The sequence below is a fragment of the Salvelinus alpinus genome, chromosome 28 (genome assembly GCF_045679555.1).
Source record: "Salvelinus alpinus chromosome 28, SLU_Salpinus.1, whole genome shotgun sequence".
Classification (NCBI taxonomy): domain Eukaryota; kingdom Metazoa; phylum Chordata; class Actinopteri; order Salmoniformes; family Salmonidae; genus Salvelinus; species Salvelinus alpinus.
The window spans coordinates 3,905,025-3,927,478 of NC_092113.1; the positions used below are offsets into that span (position 1 = coordinate 3,905,025).

Genomic DNA, 22,454 nt, shown 5'->3' on the forward strand with positions numbered 1-22,454 from the left:
AATGCATTAAAAATCCATAAATGTATAATTATTGTACAATTCATATCTATGGGCTACATTCAGGTTCTTCTTTCATCATTTGTATGTTGCGTTAGTGCGTAAGCCTAAGCTTTACGACCTAACTTAGCGCCAATTGCCAGATTCTTTTGGGGACATGGGCAGAAAAATATAATGTCGATCCACTGAGGGAAAAAGGACAACGTCGGAGTTTAATTAAATAACATTAAAAAATGAAGAGTTGAAAATGTATAGAAGAAAGGGCCAGAAAAGTGAAGATTTGGTGAAGTGGCAGAATTAACCATTTCTTGCAGTAAAATAATACATCAGATTCAACTCAAGAATAGGAGTGGAGAAATATGATTTATTTATTTCAGCATCTTGAGAAAATGAATGTGCGGTTAAGGACAGTCTGTAAAGCTGCTATCTTTATCAGCATAAAAGCTGATAATATTTCAACCACATAAAATATGCATCCAAACCCGAACTCTTATCAAAAACATGTTTTGTCGTTTTAGCAGCTTTTCATTTCCTTAAAACCTGTCAAACTGATGTCATTAGAAAATGTCGCACAGAAAATATTTCCCGTAGTTTTTTTTTTATTGCTTTTTCTCCCCGGTCCCTAAACGTCTTCGCTACCTGAGGTAAGCAGAGAAGATAGAGGAAAGAGAAAACGCACTCAACCAAAGTCAACTAGATTGAAGCATTCATTCTATCAATGTATTACATTCTTCTGGTGAGAAAGGGTGTAATTAGTCTTCTAGGGCAACAAGTCATGGTAGAAGAAAAGCTGCTTGTAAGTTGACTAACAAATATCCTACCAAAATGTCAGATAATATAAGTAGAAACACAGACCTGTCAAAAAAATCACCACCATCTCTGACTGTACAGCGCATGTTCTACATTTGTCATGTCGTGTGTGTAGGTGGCAGGGAAGTGAGGCGCAGGAGAATCAAACTTGGTATAATGGAGTAGTTCAATAACGTAGAACAAACTCCAAAACCAAAGTACATAATAAAATAAACTTGGGTACAAGAACCCGTCGCGCACCAATCCGTAAATCACGAGCATAACAATAAACAATCTCCGACAAGGACATGAGGGGAAACAGAGGGTTAAATACACAACATGCAATGAATGGGATTGGAACCAGGTGTGTAGGAAGACAAGACAAAACCAATGGAAAATGAAACATGGATCAATGATGGCTAGAAGACCGACAATATTTGCGGGTTAGGGTCAGATGTGGGGCTCAGCTTTTCACTTTATCACGTATAGCATATAGTCTGAAGGTTGTGAATGGGTTATTAACAGTTGGGGGCGGTGTGGCTGAATAAACAGCTGACCCGCGCATCACTAAACACACACGCGCACGCACGCACGCACACACACACACACGCACGCACGCACACACACACACACAAACATAAAACCAGTTCTCCTGTCCTGTATTTCCACCTGAGTTTGGTGTGAAAGGGTGTAATGGGAGTCCCTTAGCTCTTCCCTTTTCCCTACATCCACCGCTGCCCATCTCTCTCCACATTTGTGTCTCTCTCCACCTCTCTACCCATCTCTCTCCCTCTTACTTTCTCTCTCTTGCTCTTTCTGCTTGAGTGTGCTCCCTAACAACTAGAGGAAGAGAGAAATGGAGAGTGCTGGAGTGTAATGACTGTCAACTCGGGGGGCAGGAGGTGTGTCTGTGTTGTTTCCTTTATGTCTGCATGTGAATGTGTAACTTTTACATGCATATGTGTGTGTGTATGTGTATGTATTTATGAAGCAGTGTGTGGGTGTGTGTGTGTGTATTAATCAATGTGCGTGTGTGTGTGTGTGTGCGTGCGTAAATTATTAATGTAGGTGGAGATGCATGGCAGGGTGTGAAGGAGCCCTGTGATAATGACATGCATTATGTAACATGCAGATTGCATAAGGCAGATGGGTATTTTAGGCCCACATATTGAGGATTTATAAGTAATTTTGCAGTGGGTGTACTGTATGTATGCCTGTCTGTGTGTACATTTGTGCAGAGAGAATGAATGTGAAAGATATACCAAGTAAAACGTCCAAAAGGACTAATTCGAGGCAGAGTTGGAGCAGTAAACGCAAAAAACAAAGCTTGGTTTACTTTTGTTCACTTTAATCCATTGTACAGAGAAGTAATGTGTTTGAGTGTGTGTATGTGTTTTTTGGTTACTGTACAGTGGGGAGAACAAGTATTTGATACACTGCCGATTTTGCAGGTTTTCCTACTTACAAAGCATGTAGAGGTCTGTCATTTTTATCATAGGTACACTTCAACTGTGAGAGACGGAATCTAAAACAAAAATCCAGAAAATCACATTGTATGATTTTTAAGTAATTTATTTGCATTTTATTGCATGACATAAGTATTTGATCACCTACCAACCAGTAAGAATTCCGGCTCTCACAGACCTGTTAGTTTTTCTTTAAGAAGCCCTCCTGTTCTCCACTCATTACCTGTATTAACTGCACCTGTTTGAACTCGTTACCTGTATAAAAGACACCTGTCCACACACTCAATCAAACAGACTCCAACCTCTCCACAATGGCCAAGACCAGAGAGCTGTGTAAGGACATCAGGGATAAATTGTAGACCTGTACAAGGCTGGGATGGGCTACAGGACAATAGCCAAGCAGCTTGGTGAGAAGGCAACAACTGTTGGCACAATTATTAGAAAATGGAAGAAGTTCAAGATGACGGTCAATCACCCTCGGTCTGGGGCTCCATGCAAGATCTCACCTCGTGGGGCATCAATGATCATGAGGAATGTGAGGGATCAGCCCAGAACTACACGGCAGGACCTGGTCAATGACCTGAAGAGAGCTGGGACCACAGTCTCAAAGAAAACCATTAGTAACACACTACGCCGTCATGGATTAAAATCCTGCAGCGCACGCAAGGTCCCCCTGCTCAAGCCAGCGCATGTCCAGGCCCGTCTGAAGTTTGCCAATGACCATCTGGATGATCCAGAGGAGGAATGGGAGAAGGTCATGTGGTCTGATGAGACAAAAATAGAGCTTTTTGCTCTAAACTCCACTCGCCGTGTTTGGAGGAATAGAAGGATGAGTACAACCCCAAGAACACCATCCCAACCGTGAAGCATGGAGGTGGAAACATCATTCTTTGGGGATGCTTTTCTGCAAAGGGGACAGGACGACTGCACCGTATTGAGGGGAGGATGGATGGGGCCATGTATCACGAGATCTTGACCAACAACCTCCTTCCCTCAGTAAGAGCATTGAAGATGGGTCGTGGCTGGGTCTTCCAGCATGACAACGACCCGAAACACACAGCCAGGGCAACTAAGGAGTGGCTCCGTAAGAAGCATCTCAAGGTCCTGGAGTGGCCTAGCCAGTCTCCAGACCTGAACCCAATAGAAAATCTTTGGAGGGAGCCGAAAGTCCGTATTGCCCAGCGACAGCCCCGTAAACCTGAAGGATCTGGAGAAGGTCTGTATGGAGGAGTGGGCCAAAATCCCTGCTGCAGTGTGTGCAAACCTGGTCAAGAACTACAGGAAACGTATGATCTCTGTAATTGCAAACAAAGGTTTCTGTACCAAATATTCAGTTCTGCTTTTCTGATGTATCAAATACTTATGTCATGCAATAAAATGCAAATTAATTACTTAAAAATCATACAATGTGATTTTCTGGATTTTTGTTTTAGATTCCTTCTCTCACAGTTGAAGTGTACCTATGATAAAAATTACAGACCTCTACATGCTTTGTAAGTAGGAAAACCTGCAAAATTGTCAGTGTATCAAATACTTGTTCTCCCCACTGTATATGTAAGCCAATGGGTATACCACACGTGCAGTACTGTACGTGCACTCTGAAAGGGGATGTATGTACTATATGCACATCTGTTTTCGTTTGAATATCTGGTCTAAGGTCCTAATCCCTATACATTTGACCTCAGAGAGCTGTGTCCTGCAGAGTTTGCTGACAAGTCACCACACACACACACGCGCACAGGGTTGGGGAGTAACGGATTACATATAATCCGTTACATGTACGGCATTACAAAGAAACGGTAACTGTAATCCGTTACGTTACCAGCAAAAAAATTACAATCAGATTACAGATACTTTTGAAACACTAGATGATTACTTTCAGGATGACTTTTAAATTCAGAAAGGATGCTGGCGGGAGAAAAATATGTGACACTCTGTTTTTTAAGTTTGTTCCACCTGAGCGAGTCTGACCACAAGTCAGAGACCACTGTGATGACACACCAAACGTGTTTGAAGGATCGCGGGAAAAAAAGCAGGAATAGGCTTTTGTAGGCTACAGTCCAAGCTATGTCTTCCAATGGTGTGACTGTTGTCGGCATCCAAAGATGTTGTCGGCATTCACTTTTGATAGACTTAAAGGGGCAATCTGTAGTTGCTACATCCATTTTTATATATACAGTACACAGTGCCAGTCAAAAGTTTGGACACACCTACTCATTCTGGGGTTTTTCTTTATTTGTGTTATTTTCTACATTGTAGAATAATAGTGATGACATAAAAACGATGAAATAACACATATGGATTCACGTAGTAACCAAACATGTGTTAAACAAATTATTTTATATTTTATATTTGAGATTCTTCAAAGTAGCCACACTTTGAATTGATAACAGCTTTGCACGCTCTTGGCATTCTCTCAACCAGCTTCATGAGGTAGTCACCTGGAATGGATTTCAATTAACAGGTGTGCCTTGTTAAAGGTTAATTTGTGGAATTTCTTTCCATATCATGCATTTGAGACAATCAGTTATGTTGTGACATGGTACAGTAGGGGTGGTATACAGAAGATAGCCCTATTTGGTAAAAGACCAAGTCCATATTATGGCAAGAAGAGCTCAAATAAACAAAGAGAAATGAGAGCCCATCATTACTTTAAGACATGAAGGTCAGTCAATTCTGAACATTTCAAGAAGTTTGAAAGACTCTTCATGTGCAGCCACAAAAACCATCAAGCGCTATGATTAAATTGGCTCTCATGAGGACCAGGAAAGGAAAGGTAGACCCAGAGTTACCTCTGCTGCAGAGGATAAGTTCATTAGTTACCAGCCTCAGAAATTGCATCCCAAATATATGCTTCACAAAGTTCAAGTAGCAGACACATCTTAACATCAACTGTTCAGAGAAGACGGCATGAATCAGGCCTTCATGGTCAAATTGCTGCAAAGAAACCAGTAGTAAAGGACACCAATAAGAATAGACTTGCTTGGGCCAAAAGAACATGAGCAATGGACATTAGATGATTCCAACTTTGAGATTTTTGGTTCCACCCGAAAAGAGGCCAAAGGGGGTGTTGGCTTTGGGGATGACCAGTGAAAAATACCTGCTGGAACGTGTGCTACGGGTGGGTGTTGTTATGGTGACAAGAGGGCTGAGATAAGGCGGAACTTTACCTAGCAAAGACTTTTAGATGACCTGGAGCCAGTGGGTTTGGTGACAAATATGTAGCGAGGGCCAGCCAACGGGAGCATACAGGTCGCAGTGGTGGGTAGTATATGGGGCTTTGGTGATAAAATGGATGGCACTGTGATAGACTACATCCAATTTGCTGAGTAGAGTGTTGGAGGCTATTTTGTAAATTACATCGCCGAATTAAGAATCGGTAGGATCGTCAGTTTTACGACGGTATGTTTGGCAGCATGAGTAAAGGAGGCTTTGTTGCGAAATAGGAAGCCAATTCTAGATTTAATTTTGGATTGGAGATGCTTAATGTGAGTCTGGAAGGAGAGTTTACAGTCTAACCAGACACCTAGGTATTTGTTGTTGTCCACATATTCTAAGTCAGAACCGTCCAGAGTAGTGATACTAGGCGGGCAGGTGCAGGCAGCAATCGGTTGAAGAGCATGCATTTAGTTTTACTAGTATTTAAGAGCAGTTGGAGGCCACGGTAGGAGTGTTGTATGGCATTGAAGCTCATTTGGAGGTTTGTTAACACAGTGTCCAAAGAAGGGCCCGATGTATACAGAATGGTGTCGACTGCGTAGAGGTGGATCAGAGAATCACCAGCAGCAAGAGCGACATCATTTAAATATACAGAGAAAAGAGTCAGCCCAAGAATTGAACCCTGTGGCACCCCCATAGAGACTGCCCGAGGTCCGGACAACAGGCCTTCCGATTTGACACACTGAACTCTATTTGAGAAGTAGTTGGTGAACCAGGCGAGGCAGTCATTTGAGAAACCAAGGCTATTGAGTTTGCCGATAAGAATGTGGTGATTGACAGAGTCGAAAGCCTTGGCCAGGTCGATGAAAACGGCTGCACAGTACTGTCTTTTATATATGGCGGTTATGATATAGTTTAGGACCTTGAGCGTGGCTGAGGTGCACCCATGACCAGCTCAGAAACCAGATTGCATAGTGGAGAAGGTACGGTGGGAATCGAAATGGTCGGTGATCTGTTTGTTAACTTGCCTTTCGAAAACTTTAGAAAGGCAGGGCAGGATGGATCTAGAGTGTCACTCCCTTTGAAGAGGGGGATGATCGCGGCAGCTTTCCAATCTTTGGGGATCTCAGACAATGCAAAAGAGAGGTTGACCAGGCTAGTAATAGGGGTTGCAACAATTTCAGCTGATCATTTTAGAAAGAGAGGGTCCAGATTGTCTAGCCCAGCTGATTTGTAGGGATCCAGATAATGCAGCTCTTTCAGAACATCATCTACCTGGATTTGGGTAAAGTAGACGCGGGGGAGCTTGGGCAAGTTGCTGCCGGGGGTGCAGAGCTGTTGTCCGGGGTAGGGATAGCCAGGTGGAAAGCATGGCCAGCCGTAGAAAAATGCTTTTTGAAATTCTGGATCATCGTAGATTTATCAGCGGTGGCGGTGTTTCCTAGCCTCAGTGCAGTGGGCAGCTGGGAAGAGGTGCTCTTATTCTCCATGGACTTTACAGTGTCCCGAAACTTTTTTGGAATTAGTGCTACAGGATGCAAATTTCTGTTTGAAAAAGCTAGCCTTAGCTTTCCTAACTTTCTGTGTGTATTGGTTCCTCACTTCCCTGAAAAGTTGAATATCACGGGGGCTGTTTGATGCTAATGCAGTACGCCACAGGATGTTTTTGTGCTGGTCAAGGGCAGTCAAGTCTTGAGTGATCCAAGGGCTATATCTGTTCTTAGTTCTACATTGTTTGAATGGGGCATGCTTATTTAAGATGGTGAGGAAAGCACTTTTAAAGATTAACCAGGCATCCTCTAATGACAGGATGAGGTCAATATCCTTCCAGCATACCCAGGCCAGGTCGATTAGAAAGCCTGCTCGCTGAAGTGTTTTAGGGAGCGTTTGATGGTGATGAGGGGTGTTTGTTTGACCGCGGGCCCATTACGGACGCAGGCAATGAGGCAGTGATCGCTGCGATCCTGGTTGAAGACAGCAGAGTTGTATTTAGAGGGCAAGCTGGTTTGGATGATATCTATGAGGGTGCCCATGTTTACGGATTTAGAGTTGTACCTCAAATCAAATCAAATTTTATTAGTCACATACACATGGTTAGCAGATGTTAATGCGAGTGTAGCGAAATGCTTGTGCTTCTAGTTCCGACAATGCAGTAATAACCAACAAGTAATCTAACCTAACAATTCCACAACTACTACCTTATACACACACACAAGTGTAAAGGGATAAAGAATATGTACATAAAGATATATGAATGAGTGGTGGTACAGAACGGCATGTCAAGATGCAGTAGATGGTATAGAGTACGGTATATACATATGAGATGAGTACTGTAGGGTATGTAAACATAAAGTGGCATAGTTTAAAGTGGCTAGTGGTACATGTATTACATAAAGATGGCAAGATGCAGTAGATGATATAGAGTACAGTATATACATATGAGATGGGTAATGTAGGGTATGTAAACATTATATTAAGTGGCATTGTTTAAAGTGGCTAGTGGTACATTTTTACATAATTTCCATCAATTCCCATTTTTAAAGTGGCTGGAGTTGAGTCAGTATGTTGGCAGCGGCCGCTAAATGTTAGTGGTGGCTGTTTAACAGTCTGATGGCCTTGAGATAGAAGCTGTTTTTCAGTCTCTCGGTCCCTGCTTTGATGCACCTGTACTGACCTCGCCTTCTGGATGATAGCGGGGTGAACAGGCAGTGGCTTGGGTGGTTGTTGTCCTTGATGATCTTTATGGCCTTCCTGTGACATCGGGTGGTGTAGGTGTCCTGGAGGGCAGGTAGTTTGCCCCCGGTGGTGCGTTCTGCAGACCTCACTACCCTCTGGAGAGCCTTACGGTTGTGGGCGGAGCAGTTGCCGTACCAGGCGGTGATACAGCCCGACAGGATGCTCTCGATTGTGCATCTGTAGAAGTTTGTGAGTGCTTTTGGTGACAAGCCGAATTTCTTCAGCCTCCTGAGGTTGAAGAGGCGCTGCTGCGCCTTCTTCACAACGCTGTCTGTGTGGGTGGACCAATTCAGTTTGTCCGTGATGTGTACACCGAGGAACTTAAAACTTTCCACCTTCTCCACTACTGACCCGTCGATGTGGATAGGGGGGTGCTCCCTCTGCTGTTTCCTGAAGTCCACAATCATCTCCTTTGTTTTGTTGACGTTGAGTGTGAGGTTATTTTCCTGACACCACACTCCAAGGGCCCTCACCTCCTCCCTGTAGGCCGTCTCGTCGTTGTTGGTAATCAAGCCTACCACTGTAGTGTCATCCGCAAACTTGATGATTGAGTTGGAGGCGTGCATGGCCACGCAGTCGTGGGTGAACAGGGAGTACAGGAGAGGGCTCAGAACGCACCCTTGTGGGGCCCCAGTGTTGAGGATCAGCGGGGTGGAGATGTTGTTACCTACCCTCACCACCTGGGGGCGGCCCGTCAGGAAGTCCAGGACCCAGTTGCACAGGGCGGGGTCGAGACCCAGGGTCTCGAGCTTGATGACGAGTTTGGAGGGTACTATGGTGTTAAATGCTGAGCTGTAATCGATGAACAGCATTCTCACATGGGTATTCCTCTTGTCCAGATGGGTTAGGGCAGTGTGCAGTGTGGTTGCGATTGCGTCGTCTGTGGACCTATTGGGTCGGTAAGCAAATTGGAGTGGGTCTAGGGTGTCCGGTAGGGTGGAGGTGATATGGTCCTTGACTAGTCTCTCAAAGCACTTCATGATGACGGAAGTGAGTGCTACGGGGCGGTAGTCGTTTAGCTCAGTTACCTTAGCTTTCTTGGGAACAGGAACAATGGTGGCCCTCTTGAAGCATGTGGGAACAGCAGACTGGGATAAGGATTGATTGAATATGTCCGTAAACACACCAGCCAGCTGGTCTGCGCATGCTCTGAGGACGCGGCTGGGAATGCCGTCTGGGCCTGCAGCCTTGCGAGGGTTAACACGTTTAAATGTTTTACTCACCTCGGCTGCAGTGAAGGAGAGCCCGCAGGTTTTGGTAGGGGGCCGTGTCAGTGGCACTGTATTGTCCTCAAAGCGGGCAAAAAAGTTGTTTAGCCTGTCTGGGAGCAAGACATCCTGGTCCGCGACGGGGCTGGTTTTCTTTTTGTAATCCGTGATTGACTGTAGACCCTGCCACATACCTCTTGTGTCTGAGCTGTTGAATTGCGACTCGATTTTGTCTCTGTACTGGGACTTAGCCTGTTTGATTGCCTTGCGGAGAGAATAGCTACACTGTTTGTATTCGGTCATGCTTCCGGTCACCTTGCCCTGGTTAAAAGCAGTGGTTCGCGCTTTCAGTTTCACGCGAATGCTGCCGTCAATCCACGGTTTCTGGTTTGGGAATGTTTTAATCGTTGCTGTGGGTACGACATCGTCAATGCACTTCCTAATGAACTCGCTCACCGAATCAGCATATTCGTCAATATTGTTGTTGGACGCAATGCGGAACATATTCCAATCCGCGTGATCGAAGCAGTCTTGAAGCGTGGATTCAGATTGGTCGGACCAGCGTTGAACAGACCTGAGCGCGGGAGCTTGTTGTTTTAGTTTCTGTTTGTAGGCTGGAATCAACAAAATGGAGTCGTGGTCAGCTTTTCCGAAAGGGGGGCGGGGGAGGGCCTTATATGCGTCGCGGAAATTAGTATAACAATGATCTAGGGTTTTTCCAGCCCTGGTAGCACAATCGATATGCTGGTAGGTTCCTTGATAATTTGTGTGCGATTTAGGGCATCTACCTTAGATTGTAGGACGCCGGGATGCTAAGCATATCCCAGTTTAGGTCAGCTAACAGTACGAACTCTGAAGATAGATGGGGGGCAATCAATTCACACATGGTGTCCAGGGCACAGCTGGGGGCTGAGGGGTCTATAACAAGCAGCAACAGTAAGTGACTTATTTCTGGAAAGGTTGATTTTTAAAAGTAGAAGCTCGCTGGGATTGTGATACAGTGAATTATAAATTAAATAATTTGTCTGTCAACAATTGCTGGAAAAATGACTTGTGTCATGCACAAAGTAGATGTCCTAACCGACTTGTTTTAACTATAGTTTGTTAACAAGACATTTGTGGAGTGGTTGAAAAACGAGTTTTAATGACTCCAACCTAAGTGTATGTCAACTTCCGACTTCAACTGTATCCATTGATTCTTGAACTGTCACACTTCATGAGCACCTAAAATAGTTTTTCTCCAATGTTTGTAAATATTTTAAACGTAAACAAACACTGTGTAACCTTGTAACATGGGGGGATTTGCCCTTTAAACAGCTGCATATTATCAAGATATCAAAGTGGAAACAATATTTTTTTTTTTAAGTAGGCCTGTATATCAAATGCAGCATATGTCAAACATTTTTCAGATTTAAATAGCACTTTTCAGTAGTGCTCAAAGCATGCCATTCCATGAGCGCAGCATTTATTTTTCAACTTGAATCAATGAGCTCAATCAGTCCTCCATGACAACAAAATCCTAAACAGAGTAGGGATGGCTAATAAGTCCTTTGTTTTGGGGTCATGCTCAGGTAAAACAATTTGTCTAATCTATACTTCCATATTTCCAAGTCCTATTGTTGAAGATCAAGGGGTATATCATTTATTGGAATGACTGAAATTCTGATAGACTTTGGTTTTTAATGTAAAGATATAATGTAATGGTATTATTATATGTAGTAGAAAGCGATGGGTTAGAAGAAGCCTTCATAACCAACCCATAAAGTAAAATGTAACATCCATATACGGCCAGCTATGTAAACGTTAACAGTGATTTATCCTGCAATAGATGTTGTTCAATTGGTAACATACATTTTTGTCTTCTTCTAATGCCTCTTAAGAGGAAAGTAATCTAAAAGTAACTGAATGTAATCAGATTATGTTACTGAGTTGGGTAATGGAAAAGTTACATTACTGATTACAATTTTGGACAGGTAACTAGTAACTGATTACATTTAGAAAGTGACCTACCCAACCCTGTGACTCTCTACAACAAATGGGCTACTAGTGTATTATTGTTATTGTGTGTGCATGTGTGCACATGCACACATGCACACATGCACACACAATAACAATAATACACTAGTAACCCATTTGTTGTAGAGAGTCACAGTTGCGAGTCAGAGAAAGACTCTCCAACGGCCTCTCCATGCCTCCTCTCTCAGCTGTGCCCTGCTCCATGCATGACTGTACCCCTGTAAAAATAGACCTCTTAAAGGGCCAGCAACCAGTCAGTCCCAGACAAGAGGCCAGTCAATTCAAGAAGTACACTGACATTCCATTTCCAATTATCTTTCATGAGTTTCATTTAGGAATTGGTGTATGTGTTTGTTTGTGCGTCTGTGCGTGCTCATGTGTGTGTGTGTGTGTAGGTGTCTATGTTTCTAAAAGAGGGAGAGTGAGTTCATTCTCATTCAGAGATGTACTCACTCTTCAGCATCCCCCACACGCTCACACACAACACACACACACACGGTGTTGACGATAAACCTTGGATGAAATGGTTGTAACACAGTTTTTCCTATCCCTTTAGCTTTCGGGACTGAACCCTGGTGGGTTCTTAGGCGACACTGAGCTCTTTAAGCGTCTGACCTTACCATTCAAGTTAGGATCGTTATGTAAACTGTCAAAGAGAAGGAGTCAGCAGGCGGTGCCAGGTAGCTACTCAGTTTCCCAATGAGGACATGTGTTTGAGTGACAGTGAAGGCGACTGACAGGCACAATGGAAGTCAGATGCCATTCCGGCTTGATCACTTCATCGCAGAGGTTTGAGACGGGGGACTGCAACTTCAAATGAAAACAAAAGGCCTGACACAACGAATCTACATGTGTGAACTGATACCAGCCCACCCTGCCAAACCTAACGCACGCATGCAAACACACGCACACTCGCACTTATGCACACACTCGTACATACACACCCGGATGCACATACAGTGCATATGGACATTCAGAAAAAGACACAGGAACAAAGAAGTGCCCAACTTTGCCTAGTCCTTTCAAAGGCAAGGGCGAATCCGACACCAAAAACAACATTGAAACGGTTGAAAGTACAATCGATTCATAAACGCGTAACAGACTAACAGATGCTGACCATGCATACTCTTACGTTACAATATGATATACAGTATCTCCTAGCTCTGGAATAGTACTGTGAGACAGCTATATGTCTGACACCAGAGGAACATTCAGTAAACTCTCTATTCAGACTGAAAGGGAGTGGAAGTTAACCGTAGACACTGATTTAAGGTACATTTAGTGTTTTTCTCACTGTGGATTAACTTCTACTTGTAGTATTCCAATCATCGTCAACAGTCAGTCCAGGTGGGAAGGAAATTTGTAGACTACATGTTAGAGTGCAATACTTGGTAATGGAAGTTATTCTACGCAAACTGACTTTGGGGTACCAAGAAACACACTGTGTAATTGAAAGAGGTTTGAGTATGTGAGCTGCAGTGGCTGGAGCTCTCCCTTGGAAGCAGAAAGAGCTATAATCATGCATGTATGGGCATTGCCTCCTCCACCATAGTGCTATAACTAGATATCACGCAGTGGGCAGAGAAACAGGGAGTGCTCGGGTGTACTGTCCCCCCCCCAAAAAAAACACTCACCTCCACGCAGTGTTATAGCACACACACATACGGACGCAAGTGCACACACACGCAAACACGCAAGGACGCACGCACATCTAGGTATATGCTCTTCAACTCCTTTCAAAGTGAACCCACTGGTGAGATCCATCTCAGACTATAGCAACACACAAATCAAGTTCCCATCTCTTCTTATTAAAAAATGCACTGTCTAAAAATGCTTCGTCTAACTGCTTACATTTCTTCAAATGGTATAGCCACAATAATATTTCCTCTGTTGCAGGTATGAATGGACCCAACCCAGACAGTCTAGCTTACTCCTTTTATTCATGACGTTGATTGCAGTCTATTTGTCCAAGTATCTGTATTTGTCCTGCACTTTGTACTGGTCTAAAGGGACTGCTCTTGTGAGAAAGGTTTCCAATGTCTTTCTTACAAATGAAGGCAATCAATTTGATCCTTGAATACAGAACCTTGCATTCTGTCTGTCCTTTAACCCCAACTTCCAACTCCACCACAACATTTAGAGTCTGTACACACCCCCTCTCCCATATCTGCCCTCTGCGTGGGGGTATCTACCCCATCTGTTTTACTGCTGACCCCCATATGTGCCTCCTCTCTGTCTGTGCCAACCTAATTTAGATAGGAATATATGTTTCTGCTTATAATTTCTGACATTTTTGTAGACTATTTGTTAGTCAACTTGTCGATAATTTGTCACACCCTGTTATGTTTCATCTGTCTTGCTGCTTGTCACCATTCTCCCAGGTGTTGCACATCTTCCCATTATCCCTTGTGTATTTAAACCTGTGTTCTCTGTTTGTCTGTTGCCAGTTCGTCTTGTCCTGTCAGGTCTTACCACCGTTCTTTCCCGCCTTCCTGTTTCTCTAGTTCTGAGTTCTCTGCCATCCAGTACCTGCCTGACTCTGACCTGATTACGAACCTCTGCCTAGTCTGACCCCGAGCCTGCCTGCCGTCCTGTACCTGCCTGACTCTGACCTGATCATGAACCTCTGCCTCACCTCAACCTGCCCTTTGCCTGCCCCATGATTCTAATAAATAATCTGAGAACTATACTATCCGCCTCCCGTGTCTGCATCCATATCCTGGGTCATTAACCTGAGAGTGTTGGGTAGTCACAGTGAGTATATGCAGTTCCTGCTCATTGGCTCCAGAGACACAATTCCCTGATTGACTGGGCTACTGGTTCAATCCTGGGTTGGAGCCCGTTTTGCTATGGGTATTACCTGAAGTCGGAGCCGCCTGCCCCGGGACATCTTCCTGCGGGCTTGGGAAAAGCCCCGGACCTCTCCGCCGTTCCTGTGGAGTACCAGGACCTCCACGAGGTTTTCAGCAAGGCCAGTGCCACCGCGCTTCCTTCCATCGGCGCTATGACTGCCGCCATCAACCTTCTCCCGGGCATTACACCATCTCGGGGGCGGCTTTATTCCCTGTCAGGTCTGGAGACCAAGGCGATGAAGATGTATATTGAGGACTCCCTGGCTGCAGGGGGTATCTATCCTTCTGCCTCCCACGCCGGCGCAGGGTTCTGCTTTATGGAGAAGAACAACAAAACCCTGCGTCCGTGTATCGACTACCAGGGCCTGAATGACATCATGGTTAAAAACCGTTACCTGCTCCCACCCATTGCCTCTCCAGGGGGCTACCATCTTCTCCAAGTTGGACCTCCGGAACACCTACCATCTGGTACCGATGCGGGAAGGGGATGAGTGGAAGACCCTTTAACATGGCTAGCGGCCACTACGAATACCTGGTGATGCCGTTTGGACTGACCAACACTCCTGCTGTGTTCCAGGCCCTGGTAAACGACGTTCTCCGGGAACATGTTGAACCGGTTCGTATTCGTCTACATTGATGACATCCTCAGGTTTTCCCACTCAGCTCACGAACATGTCCTCCATGTCAGACAAGTCCTCCAGGGTCTTCTGGAAAACCAGCTGCATGTCAAAGCGGAAATATGCCAATTCCATCGCTCCACCATCTCCTTCCTGGGGTACATCATAGCTGCAGGCAACATCCAGATGTATCCTAAAAAGGTGAGAGCGGTGGTGGATTGGCCACAACCCACCTCCAGTGTTCAGATGCAATGGTTCCTGGGGTTCGCCAATTTCTACCGCTGGTTCATCCGGAGCTACAGCACCCGGGCTTCCCCCCTGTCAGCACTCAAATCTCCCAAGGTCCCGTTTAAGTGGTCTACAGCTGTAGACCAGGCGTTCTTGGACCTCAAACACCAATTCACCACCGCCCCCATACTAATCCATCCAGAGCCGTCCCGGACGTCAGAGTGGGGTCTGTCCTGTCCGAGCGTTTGGCCCAAGACCAAAAGCTGCATCCTTGCACATTCCTCTTCCATCGTCTCGATCTCATGGAAAGGAATTACAACATCCGGTTAGCCAGAGGGGCCCCGGATAACCGGATGTTTGTCCCGGACTCTGCCCGTTCCTCGGTTCTGGAATGGGCTCATTCCTCTCGACTGGCCTGCCATCCTGGCTCCCGTCAGACCCTGGCATTTATACGACAACATTTTTGGTGGCCCACCTTGGTTCCTGATGTCTCTGCATTCGTGCAACGTGTGTGCCCAGAAGACTCCTCGGCAAGCTCCGGCTGGCTTCCTTCAACCACTTCCCATCCCTCACCGTCCCTGGTCACACATATCCCTGGACTTCGTCACTGGTTTCCCCCCGTCTGATGGCAACACGGGTATCCTTACGGTGGTGTACTGGTTCTCCAAAGCCTCCCACTTCATCCCTTTGCCCAAGCTACCCTCAGCCAAGGAGTCGGCCCAGCTGATGGCGCAGCACGTGTTCCAGATCCATGGACTTCCGGTGGACATGGTCTCCGACGGGGGTCTCAGTTCTCGTCCCAGTTCTGGAAGGCTTTCTTCACGTTCATTGGGTCGTCGGCCAGCCTGTCCTCCGGGTTCCACCGCCAGTCTAACAGCCAGCCAGAGCGAGCCAATCAGGACATGGAGACGACTCTTTGCTGCCTGTTCTCCGCCAATCCCACCACCTGGAGCCAGAATCTCATGAATAGAGAATATGCCCGCAACACCCTCCCTTGCTCAGCCACTGATCTCTCTCCTTTTGAGTGCTTCCTGGGATATCAGACGCCGCTCTTCCCGGAGCAAGAGGAAGAGATCAGCATACCCTCGGCCCAGATGTTCGTCTGCCGCTGTCACCATACCTGGAAGAGAGCCCGGTCGGCTCTTCTCAAGACCACCTCCAGGTATCGACAACAGGCGGACCACCACCAGACACTGGCTCCCGTTATTGTCTCGGGCAGAGGGTATGGCTATCCAGTCCTGACCTGCCCCTCCGGGTAGAGTCTTGCAAACTGTCCCCCTGTTTTATCAGCTCTTTCCCCATCTCCAAGATCCTTAGCCCCTCTGATGTTCATCTTCTGTTGCCCCGTACCCTCCATATACACGACCATTCAAAAGTTTGGGGTCACATAGAAATGTCCTTGTTTTTGAAAGAAAAGCAACTTTTTTGTCCATTAAAATAACTTCAAATTGATCAGAAATACAGTGTAGACATTGTTAATGTTGTAAATGACTATTGTAGCTGGAAACTGCAGATTTGTATGGAATATCTACATTGGCGTACAGGGGCCCATTATCAGCAACCATCACTCCTGTGTTCCAATGGCACGTTGTGTTAGCTAATCCAAGTTCATCATTTTAAAAAGCTAATTGATCATTAGAAAACCCTTGTGCAATTATGTTAGCACAGCTGAAAACCTTTGTAAAATATAAATTATTGGAACCAAGACTTAAAAATAACTGATATTGGCGCAAGATGGAGGGAATGTTGGAACTTAAGTGTAAAAACTAGCAATGACTCAATAATCCATGCTCTCTGGGAATATTATGAAGTTCAAAAGTTATGGGCGGAGTTAGAAAGTTGGCTGTCAGAAGTATTACAATGCAAATGTACTTTTATTCTGCCTGTCTGCATATTTAAATACATGGCATATGAGAGCGCAGTGAGATACCCAATGGGTTGCACAATATTTTTATTATCCAACCCATTGGGTATTATTATCCATCATCTTGAAAAAAACATATACAAAGAAAAAATGGAAATCAACCAATCCTCTGTTGTTAACACAATGGAAAGGTCAAATGCTTTATTATCTAAATGTTGAAAGTCCATGTGAGAGGTTATAGACCTACAGTCAGTGTTCAGATTTCAGTTCGGCCTACGGTTCCATTTAACCCATCTGAACAGTACAGTTCCCTTGACGTGCCATTTTTGACGTCCCCGTCTTGTGACTGTCAAATTTCTATTGCGCCTCACAATCATCACACATAAGATCTTTCCCAAAAATAAGGCTACTGTTCTGGCCCTCCCTTCCCTTTATTTTCAACTCTCCATTTCACAGCTTTTCTCTTACTCAATTAAACTACGACATTGTCCTTTTTTGCCTAACTTTTTCTGCCCACGTTCCCAAAAGCATTTGCCATTTGGCAATTGCTGTGTATTTGGCACACGGACAGTTAGGCCCTAAAGCCTAACGACAGATAAAAATTATGAAAAACAAATCTCAATGTAGCCTATAAGAATGATACATTTATTCAATCACCCACCCACCCTAAACCCGCCCGCCACGCAGATATAACCACGGAGACTACCCACACATCACTACTCCCCATAACTACCCCCATATCTGTCCCTCTCGCTGTCTGCCCCCCCCCCCCCCCCCACCCCCCATCATATGTGCCCACTCTATGACTGTGGCCCCTTGCTATCTCTGGACTGGGTCTATTTCAGCCCACTGCTCTAATTCTGAGCCCAGATCTGCAGGCAGGCTGAATGGTGAACCTGCTGGAACCTACACCTCTCTATCCCACACACACACACACACACACACACACACGCACGCACGCACGCACGCACGCACACACACACACACACACACACACACACACACACACACACACACACACACACACACACACACGCACGTACACACACACACACTGCTATGCAAGTACAGTACACACATGCTTCTATACCATATACAGTACATACATGCATGTTGTACTTCCTTCTCACCCGCACACTAACAATTTTTTATTTTTTATTTTTACTTCAGACACTTCTAAGATACTTTCTTTCAATATCACACATCCTGAAAATTCTTATTGTCAATACAGCACATCCTCAAACAAGAAACTGCTCTAAGCATATATTTTATCCCTTCCATCTATATCTCTGTCTGTATGTCTCACACTCACTCCTACACCCACACACACCCAAACACACACTCTCACAGACCGACACACTCGAAGGGGAGGACGCATCCCGGTTACCTACCTCTCTGGGTGTCTTTGCGTGGTGAGTAACAGAGTGAGTGCTCATTGGATCAGTCAGCAGTAAAGCACTTAGAAACATCCAGTTTTGATACTGCTAGCCTCTCTCTCTTTTCCCCTCCCCTCTGTCTCTCACTCTCTCTTTCTGTCTCCGACTCACTGTCTTCACTCTGTTCTTTCCCTTTTCACCTTGTCTCACACTCTGTTTGCTCTTAACTCGTCTATGCTCTTACACTCTCCGTCTCAAATCAATTCAAGCTAGCTCTCCCTCTGAGTGTGCGCTCTCTCTTTCTCTCTCTCTCTCTCTCTCTCTCTCTCTCTCTCTCTCTCTCTCTCTCTCTCTCTCTCTCTCTCTCTCTCCCTTTCTCACTCTGGCTTGCTTGATCTCTCTAACCCCTCCCTCCCTTTCCCCCCTCTCTCTCTCTCGTACACACACACAACTATATCCCTCTCTCTTTTTCCCTCTCATAAACTCTCTCTTACACTTACAATGCCCTTCTCTCCCTCTTCTCCTTTCTTTCACACAGACTCTGTTACTTTCTTTCCCTCTTACACACTCTCCTTCACACACACGTGATCTCCCCCCCCTCTCTCTCTCTCTCTCCCTCTCTTTCTCTCTCTCTCTTGCTCGCTCTCTCTCTCTCTCTCTCTTTCTCGTTCTCTCTTTCTCTCTCTCTCTTGCTCGCTCTCTCTCCCCTCTATCTCTCCGTTCCTCCTTCTTTCCCTCTCTCCTGCATTCTCTCTCTCTCTCTCTCTCCTTCTCTCTCTCTCTCTCTAATTCTCCCTCTCTCTCTCTTTCCCTCGCTCCCTCCCTCCCTCTCGCCCTCCCTCCCTCCCTCTCTGGATGTATAATTAGCCAGAGCTCAGTGCGGGGCTGCTAACTGATAGAGTCAGGCTCATTGTGGGAGCGTTAGCTAACAATAGTGTTAGCGAGCAGTAGTGTTAGCAGCAGCATTAGTGTTGCTGGGTGGCTAGTGTTTGGCTGAGAGCCCAGCGGCTACGCTCATTAACCTCCTCAGAGCCGGATGCACCGGCCCACACCTCACGCCAATCGCTACAACACCTCTGCCTCTCCTCCTATCACAGCACATTAAAATGCTAGGATAGGTGTGTGCAGTAACCAGGATGCGAAACATTTGAGAAAAGTGGGAGGTTTTTGCATGATGTTTTTTTATGCATATTCTATTGTCGTGGAGATATTCTTTCAATAATGACCTAATGGGAAAATCAGGATTTAATGTTAAAAAGATGCATGTTTGATTTCATTTCAATTTTAACAACCAGCATAATAAATCAGTACATAGTTAAGTGTTATTATTTGAATGTTCTTCCTTGTCTAGCATCATGTGATGCTTATCACTCAACCATGAACCACTGAGAGGTAAGGGACAGAGAGCGCAATGGAGCACAGTATAGCATTTGTGGCCTCCACCCATCATAAATGACATAGCATAAACCTTCAACAGAATTGGCAGGGCTCTCTATTAAAAACAACTAACAAAATACAGTACATACTGAACCAAAACGGCGACACAGTTGAATTGACACGTTTCAGGCAAAAGTGCTTCCTACTTGAATCCTAAGATGTGTGATGGGGAGTGATTTTAAAACACACAGCTGGTGGGAAAGAGTGTGACTGGCACGTGTTGAGAAGTCACATGTTGTGTGCGTTGTTGCTTATGTGAGCATTGGGCACAACACAACCCTGCAGTATCGTTTCCCCCTCTCATTTCTTTCTTTTACCTCTCTCTCTCTCTCTCTCTCTCTCTCTCTCTCTCTCTCTCTCTCTCTCTCTCTCTCTCTCTCTCTCTCTCTCTCTCTCTCTCTCTCTCTCTCTCTCTCTCTCTCTCTCTCTCTCTCTCTCTCTCTCTCTCTCTCTCGAGACTCAAGGACCATTATCTACTGATAGAATATACCACCTAGTGTACAGTACATCACACAACAAAGTATATGACAGAAAAGTTATATCGACCTACGTAACCTTTGGTCTCTGTTTGTCTTCTCTCTCACACACACACACACACACACACACACACACACACACACACACACACACACACACACACACACACACACACACACACACACGCACACACGCACACGCACACGCACACGCACACGCACACACGTTCACTTTGACTGTCCAGGAAGGGATCGATGTGGGTAGGACAGACGTATAAACAGCCACTGCGGGATGGAGAGGGCTCTGGCAGTATGTCCTCTGTGATCTGGCTACAGGAGGGCAAGCCAGGAACACACACACACAGACACACACACACACACACATCCTGACAAGGCAACTCTGACACAGACACAGAGAGAGGGGGGAGCTGGGGGCTTTCTGGATGTAATTTGATGCAGTTGACCTAAAATCAAGGGTCTGAATGAAACTGTGCACCCTGCAGAATCACAGAATGAATGGCTGACAATACAGCACATTGCCTACAGAATGGGTATAGTACAACACATGGAGGTAAGTGAAACATCCGAAAAGTCCTGGAGTGGAAATATTTCTAAAATTTAGACAGATGCTGAACCAATCAGGACACAGACAGATGGACCAACAGACAGAAGGCCAACCAAGTTGCAGAAATACCTGTGACTCTGACCCACACTCTGCGACGACAAGGCCCATGAAATAAGTATTTCGCACGTGTGCCTTTGTGTGTGTGTATATGTTTTGTATGTGTGTGCCTGTGTGTGTGTGTCTGTGTGCATGCAGGAGTTTGTGTGTGTGCGTGCGCATGTGTGAAAGTGACTCACCCCGTGTCAGTTAATCCTCTGCTAAAGTGTCCTTTCCTTTTTGACTCCATACTTCTTCAGCCTGCTATTCCTGTACTATGCAAATATATCAAGGGGAAACCATAGCATCCATGAGTGATAACAGCACACGAAAATAACATGGATTCTTCTGACAGCGTCTTAGGGGATTTCAGGGAGTTCTGTGTCTTTAATAGTGCCACGGTGGAATCATAGATTCACTGAAGCGGACCGAAATATCCCGGCTTGCTCTGAAAGTCAAAAATATCGTATTGCATAAGATGTTGGAGTGACCTGACCGTGTAGATGCAAAGTGCAACTGAAGTTGTCTTGCAAATGCACGCACAAATGTGTATCCAGGTATGTACGCATGTGGGTGCGAACACACACACACACACACACACACACACACACACACACACACACACACACACACACACACACACACACACACACACACACACACACACACACACACACACACACACACACACACACACACACACACACAGAATACCCACACAAAACCCTCATACCCATACTCGGGCACACGCGCACACACAAGCACAGACACACAGTGATGTCCTATTATTGTCCTGCCGGCAGAGCGGTGCCGGGCGGCAGCAGAGAAACTGGAGCTGGGTGCTGACTCAGGGAACAGGCCCAGAGAGAGAGGATTGTTACAGACACACAAATCTTTTCTCCATCCCCTTTGAGGCTTCAGCCAATGTCACCCAATCAGCTACTGGCAGGACAGCCGGACCAGATTTTACACTCGCATTCATACATCTCTTTCATTCTATCTCTCAGTCACTGAATGTCACTCTCACTCATTCTCTCTCACACTCATTTCTCTTTCCGTCTCCTTCCCTTGTACTATTTGTTTGAGTATGTTTTATTGTGTTCTGTCTCCTGCCCTCTGTTTATAAAGACTGCAGTTAGTTGAATTGTCCAAGGTAGACTTCTAGGAATGATTGTATGTGTGTGTGTGCGTGCGTGCGTGCGTGGGTGTTTACACGCTTGTGCGTGTCTGTCTGTGTGTGTGTGTGTGTGTGTGTTTGTTTGTGTGTGTGTGCTTACATCTCTTAAATTCTTTCCTCCAAAATGAACATGAGCTCAGCCCTATGAACCATTGTATGAAGCAACTCACTCACACTATGTCATCCACTAAAAAAGGTGGAGCACTAATCCAGTCATGCCCAGATGACTTCCGCTGCCAACCCCTTCCCTCCCCTCTTTCTCTCTGTATTTGTCTCCCCTTTTCTCTATTTTGTTCTCTCTCTCTCTCTCTCTCTCTCTCTCTCTCTCTCTCTCTCTCTCTCTCTCTCTCTCTCTCTCTCTCTCTCTCTCTCTCTCTCTCTCTCTCCCCCTCTCT

General features: G+C 45.4%; 1 protein-coding gene across 1 annotated transcript in view; it reads right to left on the reverse strand.

Annotated features, from left to right (window-relative positions):
• LOC139556966 (ataxin-1-like) overlaps positions 1–18,699 on the reverse strand; it is a 39,468-nt gene extending 20,769 nt beyond the window's left edge. Inside the window, exon 1 of the mRNA XM_071371174.1 lies at positions 18,324–18,699. The gene's annotated coding sequence lies outside the window, so the exon portion shown is untranslated. The remainder of the gene's footprint in view (positions 1–18,323) is intronic.
• Positions 18,700–22,454: the final 3,755 nt, after the last annotated feature.